A 12,460-nucleotide genomic window follows, 5' to 3' on the forward strand; every position below is an offset into this window, starting at 1 on the left:
TGGCAGCTGGTGACTCCGGGAGGTACAGCGGCCATCGCAGACTCTTGGTTGAGTGCGTGCTGGAGCGACTACGCATTGCCAGACGAGCTAGAGCTGGGTTCTGTTCGGGGAATACTTCATTAATCACCACTGGGTGTGTGATTAGTTCGAAAACTTTGTAGTCTGCTTTCACAAACCATGGACATTTAGAACTTAAGTAAGGATGAACTGCTGCTGTTGGCAGCAGAATTGGGTTTAGAAGTAAGCCAATGTAGGAGAAAGCTAGAAATTCGCCTCACTCTTGAAAAGGATGAGCTAATTTGTGCTTGGGAAAAGGCATTCAGATTTAAAAAAGTAAAAGCTGATGAGTGAGAGAAGTAGAAGGAGAAGGAAAAAAGGGAGGATGAGTTGGAAGCTGAGAGAGAGCAAGAGAATTGAGCTCGAGTTCGAAAAGACAAGGCTCGAGCGGGCGAGGATAAAACGCGGTGAAAGTGTTGTCACATCTCATGGAGGTAACATGAAAATGACGAACTTGCTTCAGCCGTTCAAAGTTGGCGATGAAATCGCTCTCTACCCTATCAATTTGAGAGGATGTGTGAGAGACACTCAATTAGCCGTAACATGAGGCCGGAAACGATGGCATTGTGTCCTGGAGAACCTTCACAGGTCGTAGCTCGTTACTGCTAGCGAAGCGGGTGATTATGATCTGGTGAGGTCAAGCCTGCTCGCGAAGTACAGGACATCAACAAAAGAGCTCCGTAGGAAATTTCGCACGTATCAAAAAAAAAAAAACAAATTGAAAGCTTCTTGGAATTTGCCTGCACATTAAAGGGTCACTGTCCACCCGCCGGTCGAAAATATTTTCTTCCCCGGTGACTGTGAGGCTTCACGCCCAGAACGCAAGGCCGAAAAAATGTTTTTGAAAAGAGTAATTATTAACGCAGTTACAGCCACCGCAATCACCAGATTCTTTCGTGTTTCTCTCCTCCCGTTCCCTCGCAAAGGTTTCTCACTGTTCTGCCCGGTGGTCTAGCCTCCGCAAGACAAATTCCCCTTCCTCCTCCGCGTTTGGCGGGAGGAGGAAGGGCCACTCTGCGTGCGCGAAAACGGAATGAATGAGGGAGTGTGCGCCGCTGCATTCATTGTATTCAGTCCGGCCATGGCGAGGCAAAAGCGCGCAGCGAGTGGCGCACATAATTAGTCGTGTACGCCCATCCTTCACACGTCAGTCAGTGATCGATACGGACCAATGGATGTCCTTACTAGTCCGACGTCAGTCTAGCGGCCCGACGGGCCAGCGTAGAGAACGGAGAAGCTGGTTTCCCGAAGGAGAGGATGAGAGAGCTTTGATTTGTATTTTGCTGCTTTGCAGCGCGCGTATCGCTGTAGCATTTTGCACACACTGTCTCCGGTACCTGTTCGAAGCATTGCTTAAAAGGTCATACCGTGGACAGTGGCCCTTTAAATGACAATTTAACGCAGTGGGTGAAAGGTTCAAAGGCAGAAGATATCAAAAAGCTAAAAGAGTTGATCTCCCTTGAACAATTTCATGAGGAATTACCTGAAAACTTTCGTTTATGGATCAGGAACAGGCAAGAGGAACTGGCTGTGGTGAAAGCGGCTCAGCTTGCAGATGAATACGTGGCAAGCAGCAGCTTTAGGCCGGCTACGACAACAAGATTCTAGAAACAAGAATCAAGGGCAGAAACCCTACACTCGAGAGCAACAGAAGCCTCTTGTTGAACCCCGCATCAAAGACCGTGGTTCACTGCGCCCCGATACTTCACGCAGAGCCGATGAATCAGGTAGTAAGGAGAGTAGTGATCATTCGGCAGAATTTGAAAAAAGGAGGCCCTTGGCATGTTACAACTGTAGAGAGCCAGGGCATTTCGCGCGAAACTGCACGAAAGAGAGGCAGGTGTTCGCCTCAGTGAGAGACCACCCGAGTAACAACGAACTCCTGAAACCGTACACTAAGGAGTGCACAGTAAGTGGTCAGTTGTGCAGAGTTCTGAGGGGTTCGTCCGCAACCACGGACGTAGTCCACGCTAAATTTGTTGCAAAAAAAGACTATGTGTCGGAATGTCGGGGACGTCAGGCAGTAGGTGAAGATTCGGTTTGTCTGCTAATGGCTAATGTTAAAATCGAGGGGTCATTTGGCATACTAAACGCAGTAGCCGCTGTGCCGAAGGGCTTGCCCGAAAGCTATCCTTATCTTTTTTTCAAACAGCTCGGAATCGCTGCTAAATGAAGTAGATTGTGGCTTTGATGACGCCGAAGCTCAAGCGATGGCTTTACTCGGGTTGAAGCGCCACAACTTTCGCAAAAGCTAATCTACCATAATCAGGAGAGCTCAACTGATGCCAGCGAACCAGTTAATTCTGAGGTAGTAATGGAGCAGGAGGAAAAAGAACCATCTGAAACATCAGAACCTAAGTAAAGTGAGGCTGCCCAAGCACAAACGACACAGAGCAGTCAGCGTTCTAATGAGACCAAAAGAGAGCTAAAGACCTGTTTTGCCGCTCCTAGTACGTGTAGTCTTGATCAGCTACTTGAGATAAACAAAAGAAAAGCTGAGGTCTGAACAGAAAAAAAAAGACCCGACTCTGAAAGTATTTAGTGGTGATTTAAAATAAGCGGTCTCGTCACAGAACATTTCCTTCCGGGAGCAAAACGATGTTTTGTACCGGCATTATAAAGACAAACGAGGAAGAAAATTTGATCAGGGAGGAAAGACGACGAAGTGTCTCTGCTGAGGTGGCTGCTCATCGCTTGAGTGAAAACCTTACCTTTCGCGTAAATGCGATCCTTACATCAAGAGAATTGACTTCTCAGAGTCCGAGGAGGTTCCGACCCCTCATGTATCATCTGGTAGAGTGGCATTCATCACGTAATTCCTGCAGCTGAACTGCGCTCTGGGACTAGGCCTAGTGCCGTCCGTGGCACGCTGGCGGAGGTACCTTCGTCGGCGCCGCCTGTCTCGACGGCATTACCAACCGCACAATTGACATCCGAGCCTGGGTCCCAACTCCTGGTTCCTGCTCCTGGTCCATCGGCTGCAGCACATATCCTGCCGTCTCAAAATGCACATCAGCCCGTGAGTGATCTGTCCCGAGGGCGGAGGTCGGGAATGGCTAACCAGCTTCCACTTGGTGATGGAGTTTCCACCAATGTGAGTGAGCAGCCGAGCACGCCAATGGACCTGTCTTCAGCGCTACCTTCTGGACGGGCGGCACAGCGCAGTGCTCAGAAGCGTCCTTCAGAAGACATTGCACCGGGATCATCTACCGCAAACAACAGTTCACAAGGCATGCGTTCCTGTGCAACAACTGATCACCCGGTATTTTCAACACCCGGATCACCATGCTATAAAGTGACCATTAAGGCTCTGACAACCAAGTGCCTTACTGAGATACCGAACAGAGTTATTCAGGCGAATCTGGACGCATGTCTTGGAACCAAGGGTTTCCGTGGTTTCACGGCCAGGAAGAAGTCGAATACAATTGCTGTGTGGCTCCCGAGTTTGGCTGCTGTTGAGTGTCTTCAAACACTTAAGTGTATTTCAGTAACAAGCGAAGTCTCGGTTCCAGTCCAGGTTTACCTTGTTGATGGTTCCGATCTACAACGCTGCATTGTCTACAACGTAGACGTTGACGAGGACCAGGCTACACTTCAGCGTGAGCTCTACTGCCCTACTCATCGTGTGATTCAAGCTCGTCGCATGGGAAAGGGGCGCTCTTGCATCGTCACCTTGCAAGGCCCCGTGACTCCCCCAACTCGCCTATACTATTATGGCTGCATTCTACGCCCTCGACCTTATAAACCAAGTGTCGTCTACTGTTATACCTGTTTCCGACCTGGACATATGCATAGGTCCTGTCCTTTTACAACACCAGATGACGCTATGCCAGAAGAAACAGTATCTAACCGATGCGGACTTTGCAAAGCTAATGACCATGACATCACCTCTCCAACTTGCCCAACAAAGCAGAAAGCAATTCAAAAGGTCCGTCGTGGAATACAAAGGCAATGGTCTCAACAGGGTACTTCACCACCAATTCAGACATTCAACAGATTCGAGGCTCTCCAATTGGATGACGATGAATGGCCACAGCTATCTGAGACAGAGCCACCGGCAATCTGTACACCACATGCTTACAGCGCTAATGTGAGTGCACAACGTCGTCACAAACAGAGTAGAAACGGGAAGGACATGCCGGAACCTCCGCAGGACGATGTGACAGCAGTTGACGACCAAATTGAAAGGCTTTTAGCGGGGGTCTATAAGCTCCGCAAACATCGTGAACTGCTTGCTCGTCGTAGGCGAGCAACGGAATCTCAGACCGCGAATATCAAGGCTGCCTCGCCAACGATTATGTCCCACACTCCCATGCCGTTCACTGATTCCCAAAAGTCTTCTGCTGCCCTGCCTGATAACTCTTCGAAATCGTTACTGAGGTTTATGGTCACTCAATTATCTAACCTGACATCTGTGCTTTTGCGACATCTGGACTCATAATCGAGATGGCGACTACAAGATATCGCGGTGTGCTTCAGTGGAACTGCAGAGGGCTCTCCACAAAGGTTGGAGAGCTCAAATCCCGTCTTCGCATGAACAAACTTCATGCTACTGCAGGAGACGAACGCGTTGCCACCCATTCCTGGTTTCAGTGGATACGTGTCTCCTTCCATGGACGACCGACGTGTGCACACGGATACTCCTCCGGGAAAGGTGGCTGTGTATGTTGACACACGGTTTCCTCAGGTACACCCTGCTCTGGAAAATTGGTGTACTTCATATCAGGAGGTTGTTGCAGTGGCAGTCAAATTTGGTAAGGCAACTGTTGTAGTTGTGTCAGTCTATGTAAGACCTGGTGGTGGCTCTCCCTCCCGCATAAACCTGGGATGGTTACTGAATGTTAGGCAACAATACCAGGGATGTCCAGTTTTAGTTGGGGGGGACTTCAATGCGCCTCACCCGGACTGGGGATACCCCACCTTAAGTCCTCGCGGCAGGCGAGTGCGAGACGCCTTTACGGATGCGCTGTTTATTCTCCTGAACCATCCAGATACACCAACAAGGACTGTGCTTCATACTAGGAGTGGAACATACGCTCCAGATCTTACGTGGTGGTCAGGAACCAGCACCCCCTCGTGGCACTTAGAGCCGGACTGCTGGGGCAGTGACCATCATCCTATTGTCATCGGTCACTATCCATCACAGGCCCGACGATTACGCCGCAAGTGTACAGTTGTCCATTGGGACAATTTCCGCGCCATTCTTCAAAACCACTCTGTGGAGTCGGCACCATCGCTTCTAGACCGCATAAAAAGAGCACTAAATGAGGCTACAACCATTACCTGGGTGGAGGTTGGTCGACCAACACCGGATGTGCCTCTGCTCAACTTGTGGGCTGCTCGTCGACAAGCGGAATTGACTGCAACCAGAGACCCAACTTCTGCGCATGCACGTACAAGACTAAATTACATTACTGCTAAGGCTCGAAGGTATGAGCGTGATCTCTCACGACGACAATGGTACCTGTGGTGCGAGCAGTTCTCCACACAGTCATCGAATGCCCATCTTTGGCGAGCTTTCCATGCCATGGAGCACGGTTGTCGTCGTCCTGATGCAGCGGCCTCAGCATGCTTTGCAGCAAACTTGTCTCCGAATGATTTCGCAAGACAAGCAGCACGCAAGTTTTTCCCCCAAGTACGACGTGTTGCCTGCACCAGTTACAAGACCTTACTTGTGGGGCATGCCAGCCCATGTCGATAAGCTGCCATCTGCTGCCGACACCAAGGGAATTGCGAGCCCATTCTCCATGCCCGAATTGCTTGCAGCTATAGATGAAGCCAACCGAAAGACAGCGCCCGGTCCGGACTCCATTACGTACGAGGTTTACAAGAACCTCTGTGGTGATGCACTTCCTCAACTCCTTGACACCATTAACAAGGTATGGCTAGACGGCGATGTACCAGACAGCTGGAAATCGGCTATTGTGATCCCTATTCCAAAGCCGGGGAAAGCCCCAACAGACCTAAGCAACTTTCGACCTATTTCCTTAACGGTAACAATTTGCAAGATTGCTGAGAAAATGCTCGCCACACGAATCTCGTGGTGGCTTGAACATCACGGTTTCTACCACCCGGCCCAGATTGGCTTTCGACCATCTATAGGCACAGAAGACGGATTGGCTGTCTTGGCGTCATCCGTATTATCATCAACACGCAGCCACAACGTACGCACCGTCCTCGCCATGGATGTAGAAAAGGCTTACGATAATATCAGTCATACTGCCATTCTGAATTCAATTGACATGCTTCATTTACCACTTAGAGTACGCAATTTTGTAAAATCTTTCCCTGAAAGTAGACAATTTGCAATACGCCTCAATTACGAGGCCATAGGATCATTTGTCCCTCTTCGCGGCGTGCCCCAGGGATCGATGTTGTCACCAACATTATTTAATATTGCGTTTATCTCACTTGCATGGCGGTTACATGAAATTTCTGATGTTAAATTCTTAATATACGCTGATGACATCACGGTGTGGAGCACACACAACGACCTACTGACTCAATCATCGGCCCTGCAATCAGCTTTAGATATTACGTGCACATATGCATCTTCCATTGGCCTTGAACTTTCCGCCAGTAAAACTACGTTCCTATCAGTCAACAACCGCTGGGGCCGCCGTAAACTATCGGCAACTCCTATTCGTCTACATCTATCCGGAACCCCACTTCAGGAAAGTCCAACAGTAAAAATATTGGGCTTAACAATTCATGAGTCAGGAACTGGAACTACATGGCTGTCTGGCGCTAAAAAACAGGCGTTACAGACACTGGGTTTAATTAGACGCATTGCTCCAAAAATGGGCGGCGCTCGCTCAGATGTTGCGAGACAGTTGGTGAGGGCAGTTGTGCAACCGCGCCTTGTTTATCAAGCCCAATTTCAGCATTTAACAAGGGCACAATGGGATCGACTTGAGGCTATAAATCGAGAGGCAATGAGGGTCATCACCTGCCTCCCTCGCATTACACCAGTCGTGGCGCTCCAAGAAAACGCACAACTAAACACAATAGATGAACTGGTGCAACAACGACATGATGCACGCAAGCTTAAGGCCACACTCTCTCACGCAACGTGCGCTCTGAAGGCTTATGCTTCGAAACATTCAATACTACCACCGCCACTGCCAGTTCTTCCTCCTTGGCGTTTTGTACAGCTGAGCGATAACAAGCCAACTGATTTACGCCGACCAAGAACACAGGAAACGACGTCGTCACTTCGCGACCGAATTATGGAACAAGACGCCCGCTTTCCACATGGTTCCATTATAATTTACGTCGACGCAAGCATCAAAGCCTGTGAAGTGATAACAGCAGTTTACTGTCCTAGCAAATCTTCATTGAACAAGACGTCAACATTTCAATTACCGGAACCTCCATCTTCTTTTTGTGCGGAACTGCTTGCAGTGCAAGAGGCGCTTCGCTCTGTGACCGCCATTCCCATGCTTCCCACGGCCCATATTATCATACGTACAGATGCTCTCCAGGTGACAAAGCTACTTAGACGAGTTAGTAGTAGCCCGGAAATCTGCCAGAACATACACAGTCTAGCGGCTCGCATACCAAATCCAATTCGTATTGAATGGACCCCGCGTGACCTTTTAAGTGCTCAAAGCCAAGTAGATTCTGCTACCCGCCTTTCAAACTCAACATCGACATCGCCAAACCTCATAAAATTGGACAATGCCACCCTGCTTTTAACAAGAAAGGAGCACCTCCGGCGCCGTACACGTGCTCTTATACCTCCGTGTACGGTAAGCCTCCCCCGCGGTCTAACCCGTGCAGAGGAGGTGGCGCTTCGGAGGATTCGAGTTGGAGGGGCCCTAACATCAGCAGTGATCCGAAAGTGGCCACAATTTCGGTATTTATATCCACACCCTGGGTGCCCCATCTGCAAGTCAAGAAATATAGAAGCTGACATCCATCACCTACTGTGGGATTGTCCAGCGTTGAAGCCAACGCGGATCCGGCACCTGGTGGCAGCTGGCCTCTCCCCCCATAATCCGCAGTCATATGCTGTTTGGACACTGGGACCGCATCATCGTTCACTCCTCGATTTCATTGCATCAGCCAACCTTTTTTCATTTATTTGACCACACCCTTCATCCATCATAACATTCCTTTTATGCCCTGAGGCAATAAACTTCGCAAAAAAAAAAAATTGATCAGCTTTTAGTACCTGCCAGGTATCGCAGGGAATTGCTGCATCTTTGCCGAGACAATTCCTGGGCTGGATACCTTGGCATAAACAAACGAAAATCAAGGTTGCTTCAGGAGTTCTGCTAGCCGGGATGTTTCAGAGAAGTGCAGCAATTTGTCGAACGGTGCGAGACTTGCCAGAAAGTGCGAAAATCCACAGACAAATGGGAGGCTTCAATAGTAAGCGTACCAATTATTTCCGAGCTTTTCCATCGAGTGTTTGCCGACATTGTCGGACCGTTGCCGAGAACAAAATCAGGGAACAAGTATTTGTTCACACTGTTGTTCCCCGCGACTAAATTTCCAGAAGCCATACCAATTAAGGAAGCAACATCGGTTAAGGTAGTAGATGGTCTTTTAGCTGTATTTTCGCGTGTCGGATTCCCTGATCAGGGTACGACATTCACAAGTGCACTGACTACCACTCTTCTTGAAAAATGTGGGATACGAATCCTGCATAGCTCTGTTTACCATCCACAGAATAACAGTGTGGAAAGATGGCACGCAGTACTCAAGAAAGTATTGAGAGCTGTGTGTTCTGAGAGAAAGACGGACTGGGAAAGCTGCATTCCAGGCTCGCTTTTCGCCTTACGTACGGTGCCACATGAAGGGACTGGATTTCCTCGCACGGAGCTAGTAAACGGAAGAAATCTCCATGGTCCGCTATGACTGGTTCGTGAGCTATGGGAAGATGAACAAGTGGATAGGAGGGTTGTAGAGTATGAACTCGAACTACTCTAAAAGTTAAGGGAGAGTAGAAACATTGTACGATCAAACTTGGAGAGAGCTCAGAAAGTGGCAAACACTACCATGAACGAAATGCCAGGAAGAGGTCATTCGAGACTGGCGACAAGATAATGATACTGCGTCCTAACAGGCAGCATAGGCTTGAGGCACAATGCATGGAATGGACCCGTTGAAGTCCTCGATCGCATCTCTGAGGTTAACTACTCGGTAAAACTACCGGGCAAGAGACGCGAATAGCATGTCTACCATGTTAACCTAATTAAGCCATTCCTACAAAGGCATGAAGTCGTCAGCATCGCCTTAAATGTGCCGCACGACATTCCTTTAGAAATTCCTTCTTTTTGAGAAACACAGGCCCCAGGCATTCAGGAGATCATTGTGCACACCATCGACCGATCTGAATTAAGCCCCAGCAGATCGAGGGTATTGACTGACCGGCTGATTGCCAAATTTTCGGACTCTTTTAGAGAAAGGCTAGGGAAAACCGACTTGATAACCCATGATATCGAATTGATATCCGAAATTCCTTTCAAGTCTAAGTCATACCGGGTGTCTCCTAGGCAACTAGAAGTGTTGAGGAAATAGGTCAACAGAATGATCGAACTCGGGGTGATTAACTGAGGTAAGTACGATTACTGCTTTCCATGTCTGCTCGTTGAAGTTCCCGGGAAGGATCCGCGACCGTGCGTGGATTATAGAAGGCTAAATTCCATAACAAAAGACCAAATCTACCCGTTGTCCAACATCGAGAAAAAAATGGAGCTTATAAGCGGGGCTATGTATACCTCCCCGTTTGATTTGGTGAAAAACTACTGGTAGGCACCTATAACTAAAAAAGCCAGCCGCTACGCAGCATTCATCACACCTTTCGGGGTTTTTCAGCCCGTTACAATGAGTTTTGGTTTGAAAAATGCTCCATCCTGTTTTTCTAGACAGATGGATTGGGTGCTTCTTTTTTTCTTTTCTTTCTTTCGGATCGTAATCTAGATGATGTGGCGGTATTTTTGGGAGACTGGAAGTCGCACTTGGAACACGTGAGCAAATGTTCGAGAGATTTAGGGCCGAAGGATTAAAGCTTAAAGCAGAGAAGTGCCAGTTAGGCCGAACAGGTGTCACTTACTTGGGACACGAAATAGGACGAAGAAAGCATGAGCCCCTGAAAACTAAAGTGTCGACTGTCATTAACTTTCCCAGGTCGACAACCAAAAAAGACGTGCGATCTTTCCTCGGTATGACTGGTTAATACCAGTGTTACACGTACTTTCCCAGATTTACAAAAAAAAAAAAAAAGAAAAACGAGGAGCATCCCGTGCTGTACCTCAGTCGGAAATTGACGTCGTGAGAGGAAGGGTACAGCACGTCTGAAAAAGAATGCCTGTGCATGGTATGGACCATTCAGAAGCACTCTTGCTACATCCAAGGTACAACATTTACCGTTGAAACCGATCATTGTCCTTTGTCGTGGCTGAGGCAAATGTCGGGAAATAATGGCTGACTCCTGAGATGCAACCCCATACTGCAGTAATATAACTTCGACGTAACTACGAAAAGGGAAGCGAGAACGGAAATGTAGAGGGTTTGAGAAGAGGTTTCTAGACCTCTCAGAACTCTAGTTCAGTTTTGAGTTTGATTTTTCCGTGTGCTGCCGAGGGCCGATTACTTGGTCAGTGAAGACGAGCGGGGGCAGAGTTTCAGTAATGTCTGGTAGTCGTTCGTCGTTTGGGCACCACCGACCAAGGGTTTCCGCGAATGTGTGCGTGCAAAGCGAGCGCGAGTGTTGTGCCTTGTGTTGGTCTTCTCAATAACCCTGCATCTGGGGACACAGACTCGGCGAAGGACTTCATCGGGGGGAAGAGTCTGTAACGTTCCGAGTCGCTCGTGACCACCCGAACTCTTGGAATTGTGCTGCGAGCGCGCCAGCCGACCCTCCGCGCCACGGGGTGCCAGCGAGGGCGCGGTGCTCTGATTAGGAAGTAAAGCGTCCTGCTCGGACCTGACATGCTTACAAGGGCCGCGAAGGCCGACCGTCACCTTCCCCTCTCCCGCATTGAAACTCGGGGGTTGCCCGGGCTCGGCCACTCAAGGACTATCGCTTCTTGGAACCGCGACTGTATCACGTGACCATGATGTGCGAAGCGTGGCTGGCAGCGATGAAGAAAGTCTTCCTCTGGCAGCGGATGAACAGCTGCTTGGGGAGCCCACTACCTCTTAAGGGCTTGGGGCTTACTTCGTTTGTTTTGAGTCGCAATTGTACGAATAAAGACCCGTTTAAACACCTTCACGTAGTCCGCAGCCCGTACCTTGGAACAGTGTAGACATTTAGAATCCCGACATATCTGGCGAAGGCTGCAGAAGAGGAAACCAGATAAAGTCAAGATCATGTACTTTGTTGCCTCACCCCAGCCACCACCAAACACACAGTGGAAAAAAAATAAGTGAAAAAGAACAAAACCGAATCTCCTTAATAGCTAGGTTACGACGCTTGAGCGCGGGATGTTTTCGCTATATCATCTTTTGTCCCTTGCGACTACTGTGTTCTTCACACTTTCAATATTTACCGGGCTCTATATCTGATGGCATTTCTTAACGGCAATAAACAAAATGCGGGATCATAACAGTAGGAGGGAGGGAAATAGCAGCTATATAAGAACTTTAATTATTCTGTGCATTGTTTTTTTTTTTCTACCTGCAAAGAGAAGGGGAGAATTGACGTGACGTGAGCAGTGGAAAAGCAGTGTGTATCAGTGGAAAACTGCAAACTTTGTGCTGATTCCAAAACCTGGCAAGCCTCAGACCCATTTATCTAACCTCATGCATTAGAAAGCTCATTGAATGCGTAATCCAAACAAGGCTAACAAACTTCATGGAGCAAAACGACCTGTGGCCGCACGAGATGGTCGGGTTCCGACGAGGCCTGTGCACGCAGGACGTGATGCTCCGTTTACAACACATCACTGACTCAAAATCCAGTAACGCGAAGGTAATTTTAGCACTATATCTCACAAAAGCATTTGACAATGTAAAACACCAGAGAGTTCTCGAAGGACTGCAAGAATTAGGAGCCGGCGAGAGGACATATAATTACACGGATTTCCTGACAAACAGGACGTTGAAACAGATAAGATAGACGCGCTCATCAGGCGTTGCGTCAAAAGGGCTATGGGTCTATCCACCTCTACGGAACGCCTGCTAGAAATGGGAGTACATAATAGCTGAACGGAACTGGCTGAAGCTGTCAGAATCGCCCAACATGAGTGATTAAGTAGAAAAAGCACTGGTCGAAACACCTTAGAATGGGTGGGTCGAAAAACAGATAGGAGCACAGCCGACAAGGTTGCCCTACTGCCACAATGTCGCAATTTCGCGAGAACATCATTGTCCCTCCTCTCCCCCGCAACACCCACCCAGAATACCACAAGGACAGAAGGGAAAAGAGAACAGAAGCGCTGGTTAAAAGAGC

Source organism: Amblyomma maculatum, chromosome 6, assembly GCF_055883805.1.
Source record: "Amblyomma maculatum isolate TAMU_Amacu chromosome 6, ASM5588380v1, whole genome shotgun sequence".
NCBI classification, from domain to species: domain Eukaryota; kingdom Metazoa; phylum Arthropoda; class Arachnida; order Ixodida; family Ixodidae; genus Amblyomma; species Amblyomma maculatum.